Here is an 11,215-nt window from a genome sequence, read left to right on the forward strand (position 1 = left end):
ATCATCTGCCCCGGTTATAACGGATACATTTTTGCCTCTTGTGCTGGATTTTCTTTTTGGAAGATTTTTCGTCAGACTGCCGATGCTGGTAAAATGAAAGGAATTAGTTTGAAGGAGTCACTAATCCCAAAAATGCTGGAGAGCTGAGCTAAACAACTCACACACACACACACGCGCACGCTCACACAGATTTGAAATAACTTGCTTTCTGTGGCTCCGGTTTAAGGACTGCCCACCAGTGTTAACTCCCTTACTTTCTAGGCAGGCCATAAATTTCTAGCTCCCTGCACCAACTTTTTCTCCCACTCATACATCACAACAAATTGAGTAATGTCACTATGCGTCCCCTTTCTCAGGAAAAACTTTACTGCTACACTATTAATATCAAAATACAGAAATAAATTCTAAACAAAAGGAAAAGCCTTGATTTCAGCTGTTTCTAAGTATTGTTCTCCTTGAAATTAAGCCTGTAAGCATACTTTGTTGACTTGTACTTCTTTTGAGCATCATGGGTCCTATCAATCATTTTGGACTGGGTGCAATATCCAAAGATGGGCCTTGGGGACGAAGCTGACCCTCCTGCTGGTTGTCCCTCTCTCCCCGCCTGTTGGCCTGGCTGCGCGTGGAGAATGGAGCTACAAAATGTTGTTGAGTCCCTGCCGTAAAAATCGACAGGATCTCCACCTTCCCTGCCTTCCGGCGTCCTTAGCTGCTTTTGGCCTCCCCTGCACCTTCCCCCGCAAATGTTGGGCCATTATTCCTCAAGGAAAGCATTCAAAATTTGTAGCCACAAATAATAATGTTCAAAAATTATAAGGGGTTTTGACAAGAGTAAATAAGGAGGAAGTGTTGCCGGTGATTGGAGGGTCAGTAACCAGAGGACAGAGGCTGGAGATAAAAGAACCTGTGGGGAGATGAGGGGATAGTTTTTACAAAGTGACTTGTTCTGAACTTGAATGCACTGCCTGAAAGTGTGATGGAAGAAGACTCAATAATAGTTTTTAAAGGGAATTTGATAAATTCTTGGAAAGGAAAACGTTGCAGAGCTATGGGGCAGAATTTTCTGCCTGCTGGGCGGACGGGCCCGACCCAATCTCCGGCGGGCAGGGAGCCGATCCCTGCCGGAGAAGTGGGCCCCGCCGCCATTTTACGTGAGCGGGCCAATTAAGGCCCACCCAGCGTGACGTCCCGTGGGAAGCGCTATGCGCTTCCTGTGCGGGCGGGTGGATTCCCTAAAAGCGAGAGCTCGCTCTTTCACGCATGCGGACGGAAGAGCGCACATCTCCCTGAGGCTAAGTGCAGCCTCAGGGAGATCGCTTCCACTTTGAATAATATTAAAATTAGAGAAAAAAAATTCCCTAACATGTCTCCCTCATGTGACAATGTCACATGAGATGGGACATGTTCATAATTTACAGATTAACTTTATTAAAATTTTTAACACCCTGCATGAAACCTCGTCCCGCCTGTGGATGAGGTTTCATGTTTTCTCTAGTTGCTGCCAGGGCTCCTGGCCTGCCCGCCAACGTTAAGGTTGGACAGGCAGGTCCTTTAATTGTTTAAATGATGCTGTCAATGGCCTCAATTGGCCATTGACGGGTCGGCGGGCCCGCAGCTGATTTTGCTGCTGGCCCACCTTCCTGAAAATTTAAATGGGGCGGGATGACGTCGGGGGTTCCGCCCAACATCATCCCGTGTCATTTTACGCGTCGGCAAGTGGGCCCCGCCCCCTGCTCGCCAACGGCAAAATTCTGCCCATGGGGATGGAGCAGGGTGAGTGGACTTGAATGGATGGATTTTTCAAAAGCCCAGCACAGGCATGATGGGCAGAATGAGCTCCTCCTGCGCTGAAAATTGCTAAAGTAGTGACCCCAGTGGAAACCTTTCCCAGAGCTTCAATTTGAATCAGCTAGCTCTAAAGTTAATTCTTTTTCAGTCACCAAACGTAAAAATTAACCTGATCAGCATGTTCGAGAGACCAGGCTAATCTTGGATGCATCTTTGCATGCCAAAGCAAGCAGGGGTTACATGCAATGTGGTATCTTGGGGAACCCATTTGCATGCAGTTGTGAGAACGCAGCTAAGGATGCAGGAGGGGGTCATTTTAAAGGTGACCTATAAGTGAAATTATGCAAAATAGATGAAAACAAACAAACATTAATGTAGGAGTAATTTTCACTTTTTTTTTAAACAAAAAGGGGCCTGGATAAGGCTCATTAAATCTAGTTTTTAAAGTCAGACTTCAGTTTTCCCACCAGCCGAAACACAAAACAGATGCTCCCAGTAAAGTTGTGCTTCCCTCGGAATAGGCCTCTTGGGCTACTTATCCGAGATCCTAATTCCACATGAGTAAAGAATTTGTCATTCTCAGATCATTTGGCAATAGAACAAGTTCAGCTTTCTGGCCAAATATGGAGCAGAGGCAGAAAGCCAAGACAAACACAAATCCCATTAGCTCACCGGAATGCCTCTACGAAAACAGTTTTAACCCTATCAAAAACCAAATTTATTTTACCACATGGGATAATGTTGTCATTTTGATGCTCATTTTGCTTAACAATCACTCTGTGTCTAAAAGCACCAAGCCTCTTGAGCAAGCTCACTGCAGCAATAAGAACCATCAGTTGGGTGGTGTCAGTTGTGGCTTAGCAGAAGCCACATTTGATTCAGTCTGAAGGTTGTGTGCTCAAGTCTCACTGCAAGACTTAAGCGCTTTTCAGTCCAGGCTGAAATCCCCAGTGCTCTACTGAAGGAATGCTACGCTGTTGGCGATGCTGTCTTTGAGATGAAATGTTAAACTAACCCCCTCTTGAATGGGCGCAAATGTTGTGTGGCACTATTTTGAAGAAGAGCAGTTGTGCCCCTTGTGTCCTGATCAACTAACATCATTAAAGTAGGATGTTTGATCATTGTGTCAGCTGTGGCTTAGTTGGTAGCAATTTTGCCTCTGCATGACAAGGCCCTAGGTTTCAATCCCGCTCTCTGACATAGGCACAGAAGTCAAGTCTCACATATTTGAGGCCCCATCTGCCAGCTCTGGGTGGAAGTAATAGATCTTATGACACTATTCTGAAGAAAAACAGGGGAGTTAACGCTGGGTCTTGGCCAATATTTATCCCTCAGGCAACATCACAGAAAACAGATTACCTGGTCATTGGTTATCATGGTTGCTGTTTGTGGGCATTTGCTCTGTGCAAGCATGAATATACTTCAAAAAGTACTTCATTGGCTGTAAAGCGCTTTGAGATATCTGGTGGTCATGAAAAGCGCGATGTAGATGCCAGTCTTTCTATTTTTGTTATGTTGCTGTTTGTGGGAGCTTGCTGTGTGCAAACTGGCTGCTGCATTACAACAGTGGCTACACTTCAAAAGTACTTAATTGGTTGTAAAGTGCTTTGAGACTTCCTGGGATCATTAAAAAGCCTCAATATAAATACAAGACTTTCTTTCTGTTTACACATCACCTGTGACCAAGAAAATTGGCCCTGGTCATTATACAAGTGAGATCAAAATGGAAGCTAAGCTAAAGGAAAGGTGATGGATGAGGGGGTGGGGTAGGGGAGAGGGGGCGGGTGGAGCATGGGTACCCAAATAATGCTCTTGTGTCTAAAGGAGGAGGGGCTTGGCAGCTAATGCTGTCAATAGCGAGGCAGCAATCATATTCAAAAAGCTGATTGTGATCCCCTTACCTTATGTTCTATAAGGTGGTTGAGGAATCAGCAATGCAAGTGTGGATCAAAGATACTGTCTCAAAAGCTTCCTTTCATTTCCTGGTCTTTAAAATGTTTAACAGTGGCTACCAACCCTCGAGGATTACCCTGGAGTCTCCTGGTCCCTCAGTGAGCAATCCTGGAAAAAAGTCACAGGAGCATTAAATAAATTGTGCAATTATTTTTCATTCTCTTTGAATGTTTTAGTTATACAAATATTGCAATTGCGAGTGGAGTGGGGGTGTGGCGGGGGGGGCGGTGAAGGTTGTTTGAAGTATCGTTCAACCGGGTAAAGAAAGAGTCTATATGTTTTTCAATTAGTGGGGCTAGGCTGGGTGCTGCGGTGATGGACAGACCAGGCAACCTGTGGGTGTGTGGGGTTGGGGCAGTTGTAGGTCATACGTTAATATTTGCATCAGAGGTGGCAATCCTGTGCTGGATTTGTGCTGCACTCAAATTCCATGTGTGCCAATCGGCTTTTGGTACATCTCTTAAGGAGCAGTTCTTCATAGGGTGTTGGCTATTTGACCAGGAGTGGGGCATCAGATTGATCATGATCTTGCCAGATGTCCACTTGGCTCTTTCCAGTTGGGATCACAAGAGTGCGAATCCTGTCCGACGTTTCACTTGCAAAATCCAAGAGTGTTACAGCCTTAATGTCTCCCCTGGCTCCTGCCGATTCAGCTCAGATTGAGGCTGGAACTGGGAATTTCAGCCAAGAAACTCCCTTTAAAATGCAAGCAATGTACTTGTGCTGTTCTGAAATGTTCAATTTTGTGCCAGTTCTTTGCTAGAGCAAGTTGCCAAGACCGGGGAAGAATGCACTGGAGTGCCTAGGGTTGGTGACAAAAAAGATAATATTGGTTTGAGTGAAGAAGGTCCTTCAGCCAATTTAATCTTGTCCTTTCAGAAAGGCAACCTTTATTGTCTTCCAATTACAACATCTAACTGCTTTTTAAATGAGTCCAGTAGCCTGGTTGGTGCAGTGTGCCACTGTTCTGTCTTATGAAATAGAAGGGGTTAGTTTGGTTTTGGGGCGTTGTACAGCATGAACAGCATTTAGCTGCCCTGGTCCTGAGCTCTGGACTTCCCTCCCTTGTCTCTCTACCTCTCTCTCACCCTTTAAGATGCTCCTTAAAACCTACCTCTTTGGCCTTCCATTCTGATATCTCCTTCTGTGATGCAATGTCAATTCTTCACTGCTAAGCCTCTTGTGAAGGGTCTTGGGGGATGTTTTCTTAAGTTGAAAATGCTGATTAAATGCAGGTGGTATAGTTGCTATAAATTGGTGACGTGTGGATGCCTTACCTGGGACATTCCATCTTCAAATGAGAATGAAATTGAGTGTGAGGACAAGTTTCTGTCCTCAGAGATTCAATGGATGAGCAGTAATGGTGAAAACAAAGTGAAGCACCAATTAAAGAGCCAAGTGACTTGATTTCTCAGATTGTGTTGAAATGTTTGGAGTCTGCAATATAAATGGTAGTTGGAGACATTCCTTGTGACTTAAGGGGTAAAAAAAAGAAAGAAACTCTTGCATTTATGTAGCACCTTTCATAAGCTCAGGGCATCCCAAAGCGTTTCTCAGCCAATGAAATACTTTTTGAAAGGTGGGGCTGGATTTTGCCATTGAGATGCCTCAAACCTTTAAAAATGGAAGACGGGAACTGGATCCAGAAGTCCCACCCCCCCACCCCCCGCCGTCCCCGACATTTCTAACAGATCCCATTTTTGCCATTAGGGGAAAGGGAGTGGGGCACGATGCACACATAGGGAAACATGGACTCAGCAGGGCCATTTGAACTCAGAGCACATTTTTGCTGTAGCAAGCTCCCTTTAACCTACAGTGTGGGAGTCATGAATTTATGGAAGAGAGGTAAATGCTTGTGAAGTGTGGAAAAGGTATGTAGAACTGTCAAGCTCTCTATTTCAGAAAATTTTTTTTTAAATCTTGCCTGTGTCAATGAGAGTTGAAAAAAATCTGTTCTATTTGTTGCAATAGCTGTTTGTTGACATTACCCCAAGGGTTATCATTATAGCATTATTAATGTTTTACTGCTTTCTGCAACGTACAACTGTCCTAGCAGGGGGTTATAAGTTCACAATTTGATTGACAGCTCAAAGAGGTTGTCAAAGGATTAGCAGTCTTTGATGTGGGGTTATGAATTCGGCATGGAGGGTGCAAGGGAAAAGAATGGCAGATGGGGAGCATGAGTTAGCATGAGTTGGCATGGAAGCTATGAGGAGCTAAGGGGATGCATGGGGGGGTACATGGGTTGGCATGAATAAGGTATGGGATTGGATGGGGGTGCGGCTGATGCGGTGTGAGGGGTAAGGGCTAGAGGGCCTAATATTTAACTAAACAACTGGGATGTCCCAGTTGAACCAAAGTGGGTCTTTTAAACAGCCTCGGCACTCAGCAATCCCTGTGGCTGCCTCTGATCTGTCTGGGGCTGACGGGCTTGACTCTATCCCACGCTATTCAGAGCAGCAATCTCAAGATTTGGGGAACTTTCTCCTAAGATCTCTGTGCCAAGCCAGGAAATTTCCCGACTTGAGCTACCCACCTAGGAAGTCAAAATCCAGCCCAGTCACCATTGTAATGTAGGAAACACAGCAGGCAATTTATGCATAGTAAGATCCCACAACCAGCGTGATACTGAGCAGATAATCTGATTTAGTAAGATTGGTTGGGATGAATATTGGTCAGCCCACAGGGGAGAATTCTCCTGCCAATAATGACATTTCTGCCAATAACGCTGTGGAATTTTATGCATCTGCCTAAGAGGGCAGGCAAGGCCTTGGTTTAATGCCTCATCCAAAGACAGCCCCTCCAACATTGTAGCACTCCCTCAGTAGTGCTGTGGAATTATAGCCTAGATATCATGCTAAAGTAAAAAGCAAAATACTGCAGATGCTGGAAATCTGAAACAAAAACAAAAATTGCTAGAAAAACTCAGCAGGTCTGACAGCATCTGCAGAGAGGAAGACAGAGTTAATGTTTTGAGTCCGTATGACTCTTCATCAGAACTAAATAGAAATAGAAATGAGGTGAAATATAAGCTGTTAAAGGGGGATTGGACAGGTGAAGCTGGATAGAGGGCCAGTGATAGGTGGAGGCAAAGGAGAGATTGCCAAAGATGTCATAAACAAAAGGTCAAAGGGGTGTTGACGGTGGTGATATTAGCTAAAGGATGTGCTAATGGTGACATTAAGGGTAGAAAGCAGGATGAGCAAGTGACAGATAGCCCTAGTGGGGGTGGGGTGGGGGGAAGGGATCAAAATAGGCTAAAAGGTGGAGATAGAACAATGGATGGAAATAAATTTTTAAAATAATAATAGAAATGGGTGGGAAAAGAAAAATATATGGCTCTCAAACGTGTCCTCACACCTTCCTCTCCCTTCCAGAACCATGATAGGGTCCCCCTTGTCCTCACTTCTCACCCCACCAGCCTCCGCATTCAAAAGATCATCCTCTGTCATTTCCGCCAACACCAGCATGATGCCACCACCAAACACATCTTTCCTTCACCCCCCCACCCCGGCATTCTGTAGGGGTCGTTCTCTCCAGGACACCCTGGTCCACTCCTCCATCACCCCCTACACCTCAACCCACTCCCACGGCACCTTCCCATGCAACCAAAGAAGGTGCAACACCTGCCCCTTTTCTTCCCCCCTCCTCACTATCCAAGGGCCCAAACACTCCTTTCAAGGGAAGCAGCATTTCACTTGCACTTCCCTCAATTTAGTCCTCAGTTTAGCATTCGCTGCTCACAATGTGGTCTCCTCTACATTGGAGAGACCAAACGCAGACTGGGTGACCGCTTTGCAGAACACCTTCGGTCTGTCCGCAAGCATGACCCAGACCTTCCTGTCTCTTGACATTTCAACACATCACCCTGCTCTCATGCCCACATGTCCGTCCTTGGCCTGCTGCAATGTTCCAGTGAAGCTCAATGCAAACTGGAGGAACAGCACCTCATCTTCCGATTAGGCATTTTACAGCCATCCGGACTTAACATTGAGTTCAACAACTTCAGATCATGAACTCTCTCCTCCATCCCCACCCCCTTTTTGATCCCCTTTTTTCTAATAATTATAATATATATATTTTATATATATATTTTTCTTTTCCCACCTATTTCTATTATTATTTTTAAAATGTATTTCCATCCATTATTTTATCTCCACCTTTTAGCCTATTTTGATCCCTTCCCCCCACCCCACCCCCGCTAGGCCTATCTGTACTTTGCTCGTCCTGCTTTCTACCCTTAATGTCACCATTAGCACATTCCTTAGATAATATCACCACCGTCAACACCCCTTTGACCTTTTGTTTATGACATCTTTGTCAATCTCTCCTTTGCCTCCACCTATCACTGCCCCTCTATCCAGCTCTACCTGTCTCACCCCCCTTTAACAGCTTATATTTCACCACATTTCTATTTCTCTTTAGTTCTGATGAAGAGTCATATGGACTTGAAGCGTTAACTCTGTGTTCCTCTCCACAGATGCTGTCAGACCTGCTGAGTTTTTTCAGCATTTTTTTGTTTTTGTATCATGTTAAAGTGTCTGGAAAGGTACTTAAACATTTTGACCGAGGTGAGATAGTTACCACTGAGCCATAGCTGACACCTATTTTCTTAGATTTCTGGGTGTTTCATTAATTGACCCAATCAGGAAAGCACATCACAGTTAAATTCACTATTATTTGTATAGTGTGATCTAGTGTCACAGTCAGAGACAGACATTATTCCTAATTTGCAAACCTCAGAAATTTAAACAATGAGACAACTCCCTCCCTAACAGCACTAGGGATATATCTACACCACATGGGCTGCAGTGGTTCAAGAGGTGGTTCACCAGCATCTTCTCAAAGGTAATTAGGGATGAACCATTGGCCAAGCCAATGACAAAAGCCCCCTCCTCAGGACTCAATTTAAATCAAATTTACATTAAATAAACATTCAAAATGAGTTGGGATATCAGAGCACTGGAGACGATTACAGAGACAGGGAGAGGCAAGGCCATCGTGGGATTTAAACACAAGGATAGAAATTTTAAGCTTGAGCAATTGGGGGACCGGAGCTAAAGTAGTTTAATGAGTGCCAGGAATGATGGGTGAATAGGGCTTGGTGTGGAATAGTTGGCAGGGAGCAGAGTTTTGGATGAGCTAACATTTATAGAGAGGGAAGTTAACCAGGAGAGCATTGGAATCATTGATTTTGGAGGTGACAAGGGTACAGCAGGGAGTTTCAGTTTCAGATTGTTTGAAGTAGGACAATGCTATGGAAGTGGACGTAAGTGCTTTTTGTGACGGGGGAAATGGGCTCAGGAACTCCATTCTGTGCTGAACCAGACACCAAGGTTGTGAACTGTTTAGTTCAATGCGAGTCGATGATGAGGGAGGGGGGTGGGTGGAGTTGGTGGTGAAGGAACTGTGACAATGGCTTGAGTCTTCGTAACCTTCAGCTGGTGGAAATTGCGGCTCATCCAAGACTGGATGTTGGACAAGCAGTCTGACAACATGGAGGGGCTGAGAGAGGTGGCGAACAGGTAGAGTTGTGCATCATCACCATATGCCTCTAAGGAAGGATGCACTTGCTATAGAGGGGGAGTGCAATGGAGGTTCACCAGACAAATCCCAGGGATGGTGGGGTTCTCTTGTGAGGAGGGATTTTTTTTATTCATTCATGGGATATAGGTATCGCTGGCTAGGCCAGCATTTATTGCCCATCCCTAATTGCCCTTTAGAAAGTGGTGGTGAGCTGCTTTCTTGAACCACTGCAGTCCATGTGGTGTAGATGCACCCACAGTGCTGTTAGGGATGGAGTTCCAGGATTTTGACCCAGCGACAGTGAAGGAACAGCGATATATTTCCAAGTCAGGATGGTGAGCGCTTGGAGGGGAACTTCCAGGTGGTGATGTTCCCATGTGTCTGCTGCCCTTGTCCTTCTAGATGGTAGAGGTCGTGGGTTTGGAAGGTGCCTTCTCAGGAGCCTTGGTGAGTTTCTGCAATGCACCTTGTAGATGGTACACACTGCTGCTACTGTGCGTCAGTGGTGGAGGGAGTGAATGTTTGTGGAAGTAGTGTCAGTCAAATAGACTGCTTTGTCCTGGATGATGTCAAGCTTCTTTCGTGTGTTGGGGCTGCACTCATCCAGGTAAGTGGAGGGTATCCCAACACACTCCTGATTTGTGCCCTGTAGATGGTGGACAGGCTCTGAGGAGTCAGGAGGTGAGTTACTTGCTGCAGGATTCCTAGCCTCTGACCTGCTCTTGTAGCCACAGTGTTTATATGGCTAGTCCATTTCAGTTCCTGGTCAATGGTAACCCCCAGGATGTTGAAAGTGGGGGATTCAATGATGGTAATGGCATTGAATGTCAAGGAGCAATGGTTCGATTCTGTCTTGTTGGAGATGGTCATTGCCTGACACTTGTGTGGCGCAAATGTTACTTGCCACTTATCAGCCCAAGCCTGGATATTGTGCAGGTCTTTCTGCATTTGGACATGGACTGCTTCAGTAACTGACGAGTTGCGAATGGTGCTGAACATTGTGCAATCATCAGCGAACATCCCCACTTCTGACCTTATGATGGAAGGAAGGTCATTGATGAAGCAGCTGAAGATGGTTAGGCCTAGGACACTACCCTGAGGAACTCCTGCAGTCATGCTCTGGAACTGATATGATTGACCTCCAACAACCAAACCATCTCCCTTTGTGTTATGTATGACTCCAACCAGTGGAGAGTTTTCCCGCTGATTCCCATTGACTCCAATTTTGCTAGGGCTCCTTGATGCCACACTCGGTCAAATGCTGCCTTGATGTCAAGGGCAGTCATTCTCACCTCACCTCTGGAGTTCAGCTCTTTTGTCCATGTTTGAACCAAGGCTATAAGGTCAGGAGCTGAGTGACCCTGGCAGAACCCAAACTGTGCGTCAGTGAACAGATTATCGTTGAGTAAGTGCTGCTTAATAACACTGTTGATGACCCCTTCCGTCACTTTACTGATGGTCAAGTGTCGACTGATAGGGCGAGGCCAGGTTGCATTAGTCCTGATTTTTGTGTACAAGGAATACCTGGGAAATTTTCCACATGTTGGGTAGATGCCAGTGTTGTAGCTGTATGGGAACAGCTTGGCTAGGGGTGCGGCAAGTTCTGGAGCACAAGTCTTAAGCACTGTTGCTGGAATATTATCAGGGCCCATAGCCTTTGCAGTATCCAGTGCCTTCAGCTATTTCTTGATATCACATGGAGTGAATCGAATTGGCTGAAGACTGGCATCTATGATGCTATGGACCTCCGGGCGAGGCCGAGATGGATCATCCACTCGGCACTTCTGGCTGAAGATTGTTGTAACTGTTTCAGCCTTATCTTTTGCTCTGCTGTACTGGGCTCCTCCATCATTGAGGATGGGGATATTTGTGGATCCTCCTTCTCCAGTGAGTTGTTTAATTGCCACTACTATTTACGACACGATATGGCAGGACTAGGGAGTTTAGA

The sequence above is a fragment of the Cetorhinus maximus genome, chromosome 32, assembly GCF_964194155.1.
Source record: "Cetorhinus maximus chromosome 32, sCetMax3.hap1.1, whole genome shotgun sequence".
NCBI lineage: Eukaryota > Metazoa > Chordata > Chondrichthyes > Lamniformes > Cetorhinidae > Cetorhinus > Cetorhinus maximus.